We start from the raw sequence: 14,518 nt of genomic DNA, 5'->3' as shown, positions 1-14,518 counted from the left end.
CACAGAAATAGGTGAAAGGAAATGAAGAACAGGAAGGGAACGTGATGACACAGAGGGAGTAGAAGCTGCTAGAAAACATTAGATAAACACGTCAAAAACAAATGTCATCTTCTTCACAATTTGTCCTCGAAATAGCTTGATTGCTCTTTTCTCTTTAGTCCTCTACACTTATGAATATGTCTGATCACACATAGAACTTTATCTTGATATGCATCTCAACACACCAAACCCACAAAAGAGAAAACTAGCCCAACCTGTGTCTGATACCCCACTAGATCCTGCTTCAAGCTCCACATTATATGAAGCCCAATGTGGCTACACTCAGGACCCACTGCCCAGAGGAATGAGGAGTGTTGGCTGCATCAGCTGCTACCCGGGTGGAAGTCTTTTGATTTGATGTTAGGGTATTAGGAAAGAGGCATTCATCTTAACATTTTTTTTTTAACACAACAGAAATAGCATAGCATGGTGGTTCAGTCTAGGCTTTCTGGAGCCAGACTGCCTGGGTTCAAATCCACAATGACAGTGAGAAAGGTATTTAACCTCTCTGTGCCTCAGTCTCTTCATCTGTAAAGTGGCTGTAATAATGATATTTATCTCCTAACTTTACTTTGAAGATTAGAGGTAATATAATTTCTTTGCTAAGAGCTGTGTGTGGAACACAGAAATATTCTCTTTATTAAGTTGAAAGCTTTCATTTTGCTCTGCCTCAGATCTTTTCCTTAGATACTATTAATCATCTTATGTGTCTTAAAATTTCCGAAGTGTTCCGCTATGTATTTACTCATTTCAGGTGGGTAGACCATTTTTATTATCCCCGATTCAGAGATGAGTGAATGGAATGAGAGAGATTATGCACATGCCCAAGGTCACATAGATAGTGACAAGGCAAAGACTTAAACCCAGAAATGTGAAGACAAGTTCGATGAACTTTCTGTTGTGCCACACTGATTTCTATTTGGAAGAAAACTGTTTGGAATCATGGCAAAAGGAACATGTCTCAGGACCGATTCTGTTTGAGTGTATTCATGATTCCCAAAAGCTGAGTCTACTTTATGGGTAGCCCGGTTGGTATTCTTCCCTAGGAAGGTCTAAGGAGTATCTAAGGACTTCATGATTTCTATGTCATTTCTGTACTATCCCAAAAGGATCACGATTTATTCCACTAATATTGAATGACCCAGTAATTATACGTCTAGAAGCATACCCAAGAAAAGAATCCTAAACAGAGAGAAAAAAAAGTTGTATAAAGAAGGATATTAATTTTAGAGTTATATATAATAGCCAAAAAAGCAACAAATAACCTAAATATCCTTGGCACAGGATCAGTTGTGTGGACTAAGGTATATCAACTCAATGAAATAATGATAGTCATAATAACTACCATGCATTGAGCATCCGGTGTGAGCAATGCATTTTACTAGTTCCTTTCAAATGGCATCTCTTTTGATTTCCTAAGAGTTGGGCATCATTGTCATCCCATTACCTAGATAATTCCACAAAGTCAATGTCATATGACTAGTGTGACAGATACAGCTAATGACTCATCCTTCAGCCAGTCTTGCATCTTTATTGCTAATGGAGCACTGATTTTGTTTGAGAAGAAAGGTGAACAGCCCTAGGAGATGAATCAAGAATAGTCTAAACTGATTAGAGCAGTCCTAATCTCCTTTGCAAGTAGTTCGTCTGGGGATGGGCATATGATATAATCCTGGTCAATGAGATTTAAGAATAAACTTGCTTAAGAATAAACTTGGCTTCTTGAAAATGGCTTCTTCCAAGCTTTTTTTCTTTTCCTTTTTCCTGCTCCCTTTCTTATTGCCTTTGAACATTTTTATGTGTGTTGATGATGCTGGAGGCTGAAGTAGCTAATTGGGGATGAGCATGAAGGGATTAGAAGCAAAATAATGAGAATGATGAGGTAAAGAAGGAAAACAATCTAAGTCCCTGACAATTGCAGTGAGCTGCCAAGCCACCCTGGGATTGCCTGCCTTTGAGGGTTTGTTGTTTTTTTTTTTGTAGAAACAATACACATCTTTTTGGCGTAAACCACCATTCATCGATTATTTGGTACTGAGAACAATTATTAGTTAGGGTTGATAAAGCTGTGAATGACTTAAAACTTCCCCAACCTGATTGAGATTTAAACACATACAAAAATCTCTCTCATAAGAGTCCTTTATAGGCAGTCTGGGGCAAATATTGAATTCCACAAAGTCATCAGAGACCCACACTTTTCCAGCTTTCCATTCCCCCATCCTAAGAATGTGTTTTTGCCACTGTGATCAAGATGGCTGCTTGAACTCCAACCATCATGCCTGCATTCCGGCCAGCAGAAAGGAGGAAGGGGCAAGGAAGAGCATATGCCCTGGAAGTTCCATACAAAGCCAGGAAGTTCCATACGCCATTTTGCTCACATCACATTGGATAGAACTGCTAGCTGCAAGAAAGGCAAGGAAACGTCATCTTCCTTCTGGGAGTTCATACATTCAGCTAAAAATCAGCAATTCAATCAGTACCAAAAAAGTGAAGAACATATAGAGGGAGACACATACAGTTGATGAACCCACATCTGTCTGACTCCAAAGCTGTATGCTTACTGTTATATTCCACTGTCTCCTATAGCTAATTAAACTATATAATGATGGGGAAAATCCATTATATTACTTTCTATACTTTAAGCTATTTCACAATTTAAATATATTACAAAAAGAAAAATGCTTTCAATATGTTATGCAGGATAAAATTGTATATAGAACATATATGGATAAAATTATGCTTTCAAAAGATTTAAAGGAGAGATTGTGTTTGAATTTAGGAACATGAATGAATCAGGGATTTGTTCTACATTTCTCTATTTTTTTAAGGCTTCTTTAATAAGCAAGTGATAATTTTATAATAAAAATATCTTACATTTAGCTATATATACCATATTAAAATTGTATAACTCACAGCCTTTTCATATATAGCCACTAAGCAGGTCTATAAGTGGTGGATTTTATGAAGAAGAAAAATGATAAATAGCATGTCATTTGATGCTTCATAATTTTTGCTTTGTAACTTCCTGGGTCACTGATTTCTCAAAGAGTTTTCCTTCTTTCCGCACATTAGTTAGGTGATTGAGGAAGGTGTCAGGCTACTGAGACATGGGAAAAGATGATGTGGAGGAATGAAATTCTTCTTTTCTTTTGGTTGAGTATACAAAATACACAGCATGATTTAGGAGTCCTTCCCCTGTGTGCATTACCCTCTGTCTGCTGTGGGCAGTGTGGAGAAGACATTGTCATTGGCATCTAAGTGAGACATGTTTTTTTTCTATAAACTATGTACTGATTTAATAAAATCAATGCTAAGAACTGTGGAATGGAAAGGACCGAGGAACTTGAGAAAAAGGAAGAAAGAATTGCTGGTTATTATGATTAGGGGTTGTGTTGAGGTAGAGGTGGGAAGAAACACTGTTGGAGGAACATTATGAATATAATATATCCTTTCGAGTGATCTCCATCTCCGTTCAGTAAGTGCATGTGCACAGGTTTCTTAAGCGGTGGCAGTGGTGGCCTGCAGCACATATCGAGGCGGAATAGAATCCAGGACTGTCTTGCTGTGTAAGTGACGTATATCTTAAGAAATTATAGGTGTAGGTAGTTTCACTGTACTTTTGCTGTCTTTTGTATTTGCTTGCTGGCTGACTTTTTAAGGGGAAAAAACTTAACATTTAAAATGATTTAACCGGTGAAATAACACTTAATTATGATAAGATAGGTAAAATCTATATTTTACCTCTAAATTATAAGGATGGTAAGGCTAACTCTTGTTTGGTTTGTATCCATTTTCCAGGCCACTAAAGTGAGTATGCAAAACTTACTCTTATTCAACAGGAAGTCTATGGCGCATTTCTAGTAATTTATTCACATTCAGAGTTTCAGTAGAAATTTCATCTCTGAATACGTTCTAGAGAAGATATCCTACTTTTCAATTTCCCAACTATGCCATTCAAAATCTGTAAATTGAAGTAAAATGAAAGTTTGGCTTCTTAATAGCAACAGAAAAAACAAAATATCTGAGAATAAGTTTAACCAAAAAAATGAGCAAACATTATACGATGAAACTTTAAAAGCTATTGAAGAACAGAAATTACTTGAACAGATAGAGAGGCATACAATGTTCTGGGATAAGAAGACACGCCTCAAAAAGATGTCCATTATCCTAAGTTCATCTGTAAATATTGTGTGATTCTAACATAAAATATCAATCCAAGTACTTTTGGAACACGATAGGCTGATGCCAAAGTTCAAATGAAAATATAAACAATCAAATAGAGCCATGAAAAGTCTTAAAAGGAAAAGTCATGAGAGGAAACTGGACCTTCCAGGTATTAAAATGTCTTATAAAGCTTCAATAATTAAAACAGTATAATATTGGCACACACACATCCATACACACACGAAGGCACAAACACACAACATATGTAGAAACATAAATAGAACAGTTTAAAAAGTCCAGAAAGATATAAACACAAAGGAGAATTTAATATGTAAAGATGCCATGTCAGATCCATAGAGAAAAGATTAATTAGTTAATAAAAAACATTGAAAAAGTAGGATAGTCATGTGGAAAAAAATAATTTGGATCCATAACCTCCCCACACCATATACCAAGATAAAAAACTATCTAATAAAATGTGAGTAAAGGAAATGTACAGAAATCTCATAGAAGAGCAAATATGTTTCAATAAAACAAAAGATGGTCAATCTCACTCAATCTGGGAAATACAAATCAAAATCATCTAGAAATTTTTTTTCATGTATAAGATTGGCAAAGATCTGAAAGTTTGATAGTACACTGTAATGGAGAAGGTGTGAAGAAACTCACTTTCTTCCACCTCTATGGAAGCCAGTTTGGCAAAAGCCAAAAAAAGCATACAGAACACTTTGAAACTGAAGTTACACTTCCAGGAATTAATTTGAGAATGTATTTAGGACTATACATATACATGTGCTAAACCACACATATATAGAGTGACATCATAGGAACTTTGTGTGTATAACAGCAAAAGATAGAAAATAATCTAAATGTGTAAATCTGACACATCAGAGACAGTTCAAAGGTATAACAGAACAACCAAACAATGTAATATTTATGCAGATAGAAAAGAGAATAGGAAGCTCTTCATGTACAAATATAAAACATTTGTCAATACATATTAAAAACAACAACAACAAAAACAAGATGGAAAACAGTATGTGTAGTATGCTACCACTTATGTTTTAAAAATAAGGGGATGAGATATACACATCTGCATAGAATAATTTTGTATTGATACACAAGAAACTGACAATGTTGTTTATGTCCAGGGAAGAAAACTTGGGGGCTAAGATACAGGGGTGATAGACTTCTCACACCTTTTGTATCCTTTGAATTAGAATCTTTTGAGTGTTTTAATAGTCAAGAAATAAATTGACATGTAACAAATTTTAAACACCTTAGCTTGTGACTAACAATCATACCCCGTAAGTGCGACTGGGTTCAGGCACATATTTCTAATTAAAGGGAGAATGGCTCAGTGCTGTGTTGGAGTCAGGTCCCTTCAAACAAATAGGCTTGAAATCTAAATACCAGTTAGAGAGGCAGGGCAAAAAAAGGCACCCAGAAAGAGCCTGACATTCTATGTGTGGAAAAATGTCAAAATGGACATTCTAAGTGTACTTTCTGACGTCATTATTAAAATGTCTTCCCAACTCTCTGTTCAGCAACATTGTGTTGGTAGCTTGAAATCGACTCTGGTGGGATTATTTACCTTAAGGAAATCAGCAAACACGACAAATCAGGGTTTTGTTAGAGTTGGGGAAGGCAAAGCCAGTGGTTAGACATACCCCAGCACAGCGCTGGATCCAATGTTCTAGCTCTTACCATGACTTTCTCTGAGACTTTCAAATTATTTGATATTCTTTTCTAAAACATGGGTTGATATTTACCTGACAGTGAAGCTGATGAGAGATGTGTAGGAAGGGAAGAGAAGCATAACGCAAGTGGAGCGCTAATAATTAAAAACATATTCTCAACTTGATGCACGACCAGTGCCACTCATTGAGAAGAATGAGAGCATGGAGATGCCACTCATGGTATCTTCCCATTTTAAATGTACAGAGAATTTTCTGTCTCATTTTTAGACAATTACATAAGAACTAAAGAAATTAAATTAAGCAGATTTGCAAGCTTATTTAGTCTCCTTGTATCATATAGTGCATCTCATTTAATATTTGCTTGTTTTATTAATAATTGAAAGCAATTTTGCAACACATAGGCATGCAGAATAATAACTTTTGACCCTATGGGAATTAAAGTGTAGTGACAGTGGTCCAGAAATGATACAAATTATGATAATAAAACCCCTGGTCAGCTATTTTGCACTTTAACTATGTACTATAGATATTTTCCTTACAAAAGTACCCCCCTTCCCATGGAATTTGTACAACAAATTCATCTAGATATTATAGCTTGATGAGTAGCAAACTATTTAGATATATGGCCACAAAATAAACTTTTTCTTAATAATTATGATGAAAGAAAAAACAGAATGTCATATGCGTCTTCAAAGGAAAATTACTTTGAGTGTGTAAAAAAAAAGAAATGTAGTGTTCAACATCATTCTGTGTTAAACTTCTATGAGCCCCAATTAGGGCTCCCTTCTGTTGAGGTTTTTCTCTGAAGTGAATATATGTTTAAGAAGGAGAAGATTTTGTTTTTCTGGAGTGTTTGTATTTTTCCTGCTTCAAAAACAGCTCCTGCTTATGTAAATACACCCTCCTTGCCATTACCTGTGTCGGTACTACCCACAGGGAAGTCTATTTCAAATATACAAACTCTCCATATTTGGGAAATAGAAATTAAATCAGATATTTTTGTCTGTTTGTTATTAAAATTCTAGCCTAAGTTTGCCCAAGGGCAGAGCTAACACAAGCAGACCTCCTTATACCACTGTAAGGTACATATTTACTTTATTTGAAAGAGTTGTATTGACCATTTTGAGACACCTCGGGCTATGGCATTTCTCCGGCTATCAGGTTCATGGATATGTTTTGGAGGTATTAAAAATCAAAAGCTGATGATCTTTAAATCACCTCTAGCTGTAAAAGTTGCAAATGCAAAAAATAAAATCAATATATAAAAATCAGAATGTTTTTATTCAATAAATTCAAATTGAGCATTTAATCTGTTAGATACTGTTAGTATCACCAAAAAAAAAAGTCAACATGGATCTGCCCTTTAGGAACTTCAAAGACAACGCAGATAACTTATCAGCTGTATGAACTTGAGCAAGTCAGATAGACTCCCTAAATCTCAGTTTCCTCATCTCAGAGTGATGTTAGTGGGATAAAATAAGTAATATGTGTTTGGTGCCAAAATTAGTGATCCAATGAGTGCTACAGGAATTAGAAAGGGAGCAAAATGAGATTTTTTTTTCCTGGGAAAGATTCACTCTGAGCTAACATCTGTTATCAATCTTCCTTTTTTTTCTCCCCAAAGCCCCAGTACCTAGTTGTATATTTTAGTTGTAAGTCCTTCTAGTTCTTCTATGTGAGCTTCTGCCACGGCATGGCTACTGACAGATGAGTGGTGTGGTTCCACGCTCGTGAGCCATACCTGGACTGCCAAAGCAGAGCATGCCGAACTTTAACCGCTAAGCCATCAGGGCTGGCTCCAGATTTTTTAGAATAGAGAGGGACCCTTATTCATATTGGTAGTCTAAACACCTAGCATAGTGCCTAGTATATAGCAAGCACTCAGTAAACCTCGGTTGCAGAATTAGAGTGATCAGTGGTTCATTGTTGGCTGATGCAGAAGGAAAACCTTATAGATAAAGTAGAATTTTAACTCCATCTGGAAGGATGGGCAGGATCTGCATTTATGAGGAGAATAGGAAAAGATACTATAAGTGGAGAAAAGAGCAGAAGTCAAACTAGAGAGGAGATGAGAGGAGTGTTTTAAGAGGACAACAAATAAGATTTCCAGACTAGATGTAAGAGCACATGGAGCTAAATCCAAATGTTGATAGGAAAGGTGAAAAGAGATTTATGAAGAGCCTTAAAAACCAAGCAGAGCAGTGTGGACTTTATTAGGTAAGTAAATGAGCAGTGGAGGAAAGACATGATGAAAAATCCTGTTTTAGGGAGTTAACCTGGCAGTGGTGGGGGGATAGAATCCAAAGAAGGGAGTTTGAGCTGCGGCCCCACAAGGAGAGGTCGATGCAGCAGAACAGCTGGCGTAGAGGTGAAGGGTGGTGGAAACAACAAGGGAGGGACAGATTTAGGAGAAACACTCGAGTAAGAATCTAGAACATTTAGTGACTTTTAATATGAAGCATGAGGACGAGAGGCCAGGAAAATAGGATGAAGTTGGTGGTAAGAATGGACTGTAGGAAGAACAAACAGTGTGTTTCAGATGGGCCCTGTGGCATTCTTCTGAGAATAATTGCTTTATTTGTTAACGATATACATTGGGCACCATTAAGTATTTATTGAATGCTTACTCTTTGTCCAGCCTGTAGTAGGTGCTACGGGGAATATAGAGGAAGTAATTCAATGACATAGATACCTTCAAGATATTGATTAAGATGAATATTACGTAATATTGAGAGTGGTGTGCACTGAGCACACAGTATGTACCAGCTACATCAAACAGACTGTCTTATTTAATCCTCACAACAACTTTATGAGGCAAGTACTACAATATTATCCTCAATTTACTTACACAGAAACTGAGTCTTACAGTGGTTAATTAACTTGCCCAATGTAACAAAGCCAGTAAATAGTAGATTCAGAAATAAAATCCTAGCAGTCGGACCCTAAAGCCCACAGATTCACCATTATACCGTACATGACTTACATGGCTGGAAGTCACTAATGGATGACAACAGACTAAATATTATTGAGGAACAACACATTGGTATCATGAATTTTGTTTTAGGGTAGGAAGGAGAGAGATGGGGTTTACAAGAAAAGTTGCATAAGCAACTACACAGAAAGGAATGAACATAATGTGCCCAAGAAAGTTGGGGAGATCAGCTTGACTGTCACATGAGGGTGAGTAGTGAAGGGAAGAGGGCTGAAGGTGTGAATCCAGACCAGATGATGGCGACAGGGCTGAATGCCTGGAATAGAGTTGTGACTCAATACACATAGAAATCAATCAATTAATACGTACTGATCCCCAATCATCTTTCCAGTAGTGGCAGGCCCAGAAGTTCAGGATGAATGGGCCCTCCTCTTACATTTTCCAGATTTCAGCTTTGTCTTCATACCAGTATGGGCCCAGGATGAAGTCCATCCACACATGCACTTTATTTCACATCAATTCAAGCTGCTCCTTTTTCGTGATGGCACAAATTCAAAAACCTTCCTGATCTTCATCACACTCAGCTTCGTGATGTTCAGTCTTATTATGCTGGGACAGAACATCTAGAGACTCTGTGGGATGTGAGGAGAGTAATATTTTTAGTCTACAGGATGGACTGGGGAGAAAAAGAAACAGAATTTAGAAGGAGAGGTACCTAGCACTCTATCTGATGCATACCTGGTATGCAATAAATATTTCTCAAAAGAAGAACGAGACTTTAAAGAAGGTATTCTAATAATCCAAGTTTGAGGAGCAAAGGACTTGTGCTAGTAGAAAGGGAGAATTAGGAATGAATCAAAAGACATTTCACAGGAAAAAATCAACATAATAGATTGGATATGTGGGGAAGGAAAGGAGAAAGTCATGGACTATACCAAGTTTTTGAACCTGTATAATGGAGAGGAGGTGATATAACTGACAGAAATTCCAAGAATTAGAAGTTTCATTAGGGTAGGAATTATCCCTCTGGTTCTCTGTTGTAATCTAGAAACTAGCAGCATACTTAATACACAGTGGACAGGCAATAAATAATTAGGATGTTGAATAAATAACTTACTGGTTTTAAGAAGAAAACTAAACTCTCATATCCTGAATCTGTGAGTCTCAACTCAGAGCAATGACACTTACTGCTAGGAATCCATGTCTTAATGAACCACTGTTATGGAAGGGACTTTGTTGTATCCTTTAATAAGTTAGAGCAGGACAAAAAAAGTTTGAGGATCACTGTCCTAATGCCTAGCACAAATGAATAGTGGTATTCTTGATTTAAAGTTAGGGCTAAAATCATGTTTAGAATGAAGGTCCTGGCTTAGGTATTGGCTGGATTCCTGAAACCATCTCCAAGGTGGATTTATCAAGGAGATCAATGAACCTTTCACTTGCATGGGCCCCTATGTCTAATTTTTTTAAATTTCTTAAATTTTTGTAAGCTTCAGACCCCACAAAATCTGGACCCACCTCTGAACCACTAGCCATACATTAGGTCCAGCTGGTGCAAAACACTATTTGAATTTCTCTGTTGTCATTTCATTATCCCAGATATCCGAAGTTTACATCCTAGACTTTGAGTTGAGTTAGAACTGAGTTCGAATTCCCCTTACGCCATTTATAGGCTCCATGGCTTTGGTCCACTATCTCTAATTTCCTCATCTGCAAAATGGGCATACTAGTTAACTACCCTCAGGGTTATGATAAAGCTTAAATGTGCATAAGAGCTCAGTAAATTGCAGCTCTATTGTTATTACTAATTACTCTAGCAATTCTTATCCTTCTTTTTCCCATTTTACATTTAAAATTTTATATATAATTGACAGTTTGTTATAGATCCTCAGAAGCCCATTAAATAAGACTATCATAACTTTTCCTTTACTTTTCAAGTTATCCCGCTAGGAGAATTCCTGGATATGTTGATTTGCAAGAGTTATGTACCAAATTCTGAACAAAAGTTTCTTTTGTAAATCCCTGCCATCTCAACATCCATTGGGTATAAGTCTAAACTTCTATAAATAATTGTTTGCCTGCAGAGATTACACTCTCACTGCGTTATTCCAAGCAATTCTTCAGGCTGAACAAAAACCAAACTCAGGAAATAATCTGGTGGTCATTCTTACCATCTGGAAATCCCAAAGAGCCATGAAATTCAACAAATAGAAGAGCGTAATTTGTATCATAGCAATCACCAACTAAAGAGTGATTAGAATTTTATTACTTACATAATCATCTTTTAAAGAAAAGTGGACTCTCACATACTTTTTTGGGGGAAGTGGAGGTGTTCTCACATACTTTTGTCATTAAATACACTCCCCTGAATTTGTTTCCCACCTTACCTACTCATCAATCATTCCAACAGAGGAAGAAATGGATTAGGCCAAAACTCCCAATTGTTTAAAGTCTGAGAGGTCCTTTTCCTAGTGCTTGTATATACTTTAAGTATACTTTAATTTTAAAAAATGCAGAATAACAAAAACTACTCTGAATTCCATATTGCTTTCAGATAAACTTTATCTAAATTTTAATAGCAGCTACACACTTTGGAAGCATAACGATACAAACGTGTGTATATATAGCTATATATAAGCTATATAATATATTCTATCCCAGAGGTTGGTGTACACTCTTCTGGAAATAACTCCACATTCAATCCCTCCTCCCACCCTAACTTCACTCTGGGAGTCTGAGGAAAACCAACTGGGCATCACTGGTTTAGGCACCTCGGAGTCAATAGGCAGAACGTCTTGGCTCATTCTGTGAGTCTTGACTCTCTCCTGGCCTCCGAGAAAATTATCAAGTGAATTCAGTAAAGGAGGGGCACACGTGGGGTCACTTTCAGATCATGAGCTTTTCAGGCAAAGACTCACCATGAAAATCTAAGGAAAATCTCCTTTTACGGACTATGATAAACCCAAGTTCTGATTCTGGTCCTACCGTCCACTAAAATGTGGGTGTCACCTGACGGCAGTGGGCTTCATTTACCTTATCTGCTGAAGACAGCTGCAATAGAAGATACTACCTTTCCCTGCAGCGTGCTTTACCAGAACCACAGCCCTTTCACATACGTTATCTCATTGGATCTACACCACAGCTTGGAGCCAAGACAAGACAAATAATAGTAGTCCCATTTTTCAGATAATGGAATTGAGACCTCGAGATTAAGTAGCTTATCCAAGTTAGACTTAATTAGTGTTTGAGGCAGATGCCTAGCAAGGTCTTCTGATTCTTGAACTGGTGAGTTTCTGGCTACACTCCACTGACCCCACTTCTATAAAGCTAATACTCTAAGAATCGTGTCCCAGCTTAGCGATACTTTACACGGTTTACGCCTGAGAATATTTGATGTCTGGTAAGAGCAGTAAAATGCCACTGTTCTTTAAAGTTTTTTCCCAAGGTTACAGAATCAAATGCAAGTTATTTTTAAAGATTCTTTATTAATTCAGATACTGGGTGAAAATTGTGGATTTTTTATTTCGATGACAAAAGCATACCTTTAAGAAGCTTTTCTCTTTCCTTTTCGCCCCTGTTTTCTAACCCACAATCAGGGCTTGCTGGTTCTAAGCTTTTTGGCATCTCTGGGTGAATCTTACTGAATTGAAATACTTGCTAGTGAGCTGTTGTTTAGCACTGAGTCCAAGTCTGCTCTAAGTGTGTACAACGTAGAGTTCTTTTCTGAAGACTTGAGACTCTAAGCTTCAAGAATTGTTGAAGGGTTTTGTTTTCCCAGAGCTGTCAAGTTTCTTTGAAAGAACTGAAAAGAAGCAACAAAGGAAGATGTGAGAGCGATTTAAAAATATTTTAAATATCTCTTTGGTTTTCCAATCTTTTTCAAATTGAAGTTCTGTTGTTAACCATTCCATAGTTAAATGCCTCTATCTTTGGAATGTTGCTCTGCAATGGTATGACCCTTCTTTATTGTGTGTGTGTCTGTGTGTCTATAAGAATGTGTATGAGTTCTTTTCTTTTTCTTTCTTTCAGCCTCTTCTCTGAATGGTAAAGTTTTATCAGAGACCGAAAATTTCTTATCTTTTCAAAGAACAGAATTTGTAGTAAAAATAGTTTGATCTAGAAATAAAGATGGAGGGCATGTGGAAATAAAAGTAACACTGGAAAAATAATAAGGGGGAAGAAATAGACAGCAGACCAAAATGGTACAGCAGACCATGTTTAAGTGATTTACTTGGGGTTGTGTGTTTTTAAAAGCAACATATAAATGCATAGCAGGATTTTGGCAGATGAAATTGTGTTGTGTTTACTTTAAGGCATTCGAGGATGATAAACAGTTATTTAGAACAAGTAGTATGCCCGATGGTGCAAAGAACACTGAATTAGATATGGTTCCTGCAAAGTAGGTTTGAAATCTAAATACAAATGAGAGAGGCAGGGTATGAAACACCCAGAAAAAGCCTAACATTCTACACATGTAAAAACATCATCGTGGGCATTCTAAGTGTACTTGCAGACATAATTTGTGAAATTTCTTAAGTGCACAGACAAACATTATAAATAAAGTCATATTTACACAGATTTGATATGCACACAGTTGTAAGCACATGGGTCTCAGATGTGCAATATAAGGGTGATACGTTTAGCTGCTAAATATAGTCATTCACCTAAAAATTGCTATCTTTATTGTTCATCTCCCTTACATTCTTAATTCCTTCCAAATTACAAGTTTGAATAAACATGCAAACATTTGTTGTTTCTGAATAATGTGTCAAATATGCATTTGAGTGAAATTTCCTCTAAATAATTTTTTAGTTTTGCATTTCATCTCCCTAGTTGCTGTTTGCTCCCTTTATGAAAATGTTTTACTTTTTCTTAAATTGGTAAAATGGAAAATTGAAGAGCCGTTGAGAAAAACAAACCCAATTCTTCATGTGAACAATTGTCTCACATTGATGTCTTGAAACAAAAAGATTTCTGCTATTTATTTACTAGAGATGAGTACAGATAATTTCATTGAGCATCGATTTTCTCTAAGGAGGGAGGAAGTGTGGTCAGCTAAAACAAAGCAGTGAACTGGGGAATCAGCAGCCAAGACTTCTGTTCTCATCTCCACCTTCGAAATCTGCTCTGACTCTTAGAAACTCACTTCATTACCATGATCCTGGTTTTTTCCTTTTTCTCTTTGTTTCCTTTGGTTCTTGTTTTGTTTTTTTAACAAACATGATCAGACTTATAGATCGAATTATTTGAGCTCTTTTGTTGGGATATTTTATTTGGTCTGATCTATAAACACAATATAGTGATAAAATGGGAGCCAATACAATTATACACTATTCAGGAATAGAATCAATCAACATTCGTGTAGCCAAATGCTTACTGAGAGCCTACTCTCTACAAGGCACTGAGCTGGGCACTACATCAATATATTCGGTCCTTAAATCACAAGATAATTGTGCAACTGACATTATGTGAAAATATAAACTTCCCAGTAGGCCAATACTGTATGAATCAAGAATAACTATCCAAAAAAAGATCACTATACACTTTAAGTACAAAGAACTCCTTTATTTTTGAAAAATACTTGTTAAACACATAAAAAATTTCAAATCCCTTGACTTGTTTTTATTCTGTTTTCAAATTACTGTTTTTAAATTTGTGGAATATGTCCATTGTTTACATTTGG

The sequence above is a fragment of the Ceratotherium simum genome, chromosome 2, assembly GCF_057802395.1.
Source record: "Ceratotherium simum simum isolate JZ-2026a chromosome 2, ASM5780239v1, whole genome shotgun sequence".
Lineage (NCBI taxonomy): Eukaryota > Metazoa > Chordata > Mammalia > Perissodactyla > Rhinocerotidae > Ceratotherium > Ceratotherium simum.
The sequence above is the reverse complement of the archived record's forward strand: the minus strand, read 5'-3'. Positions refer to the sequence as shown.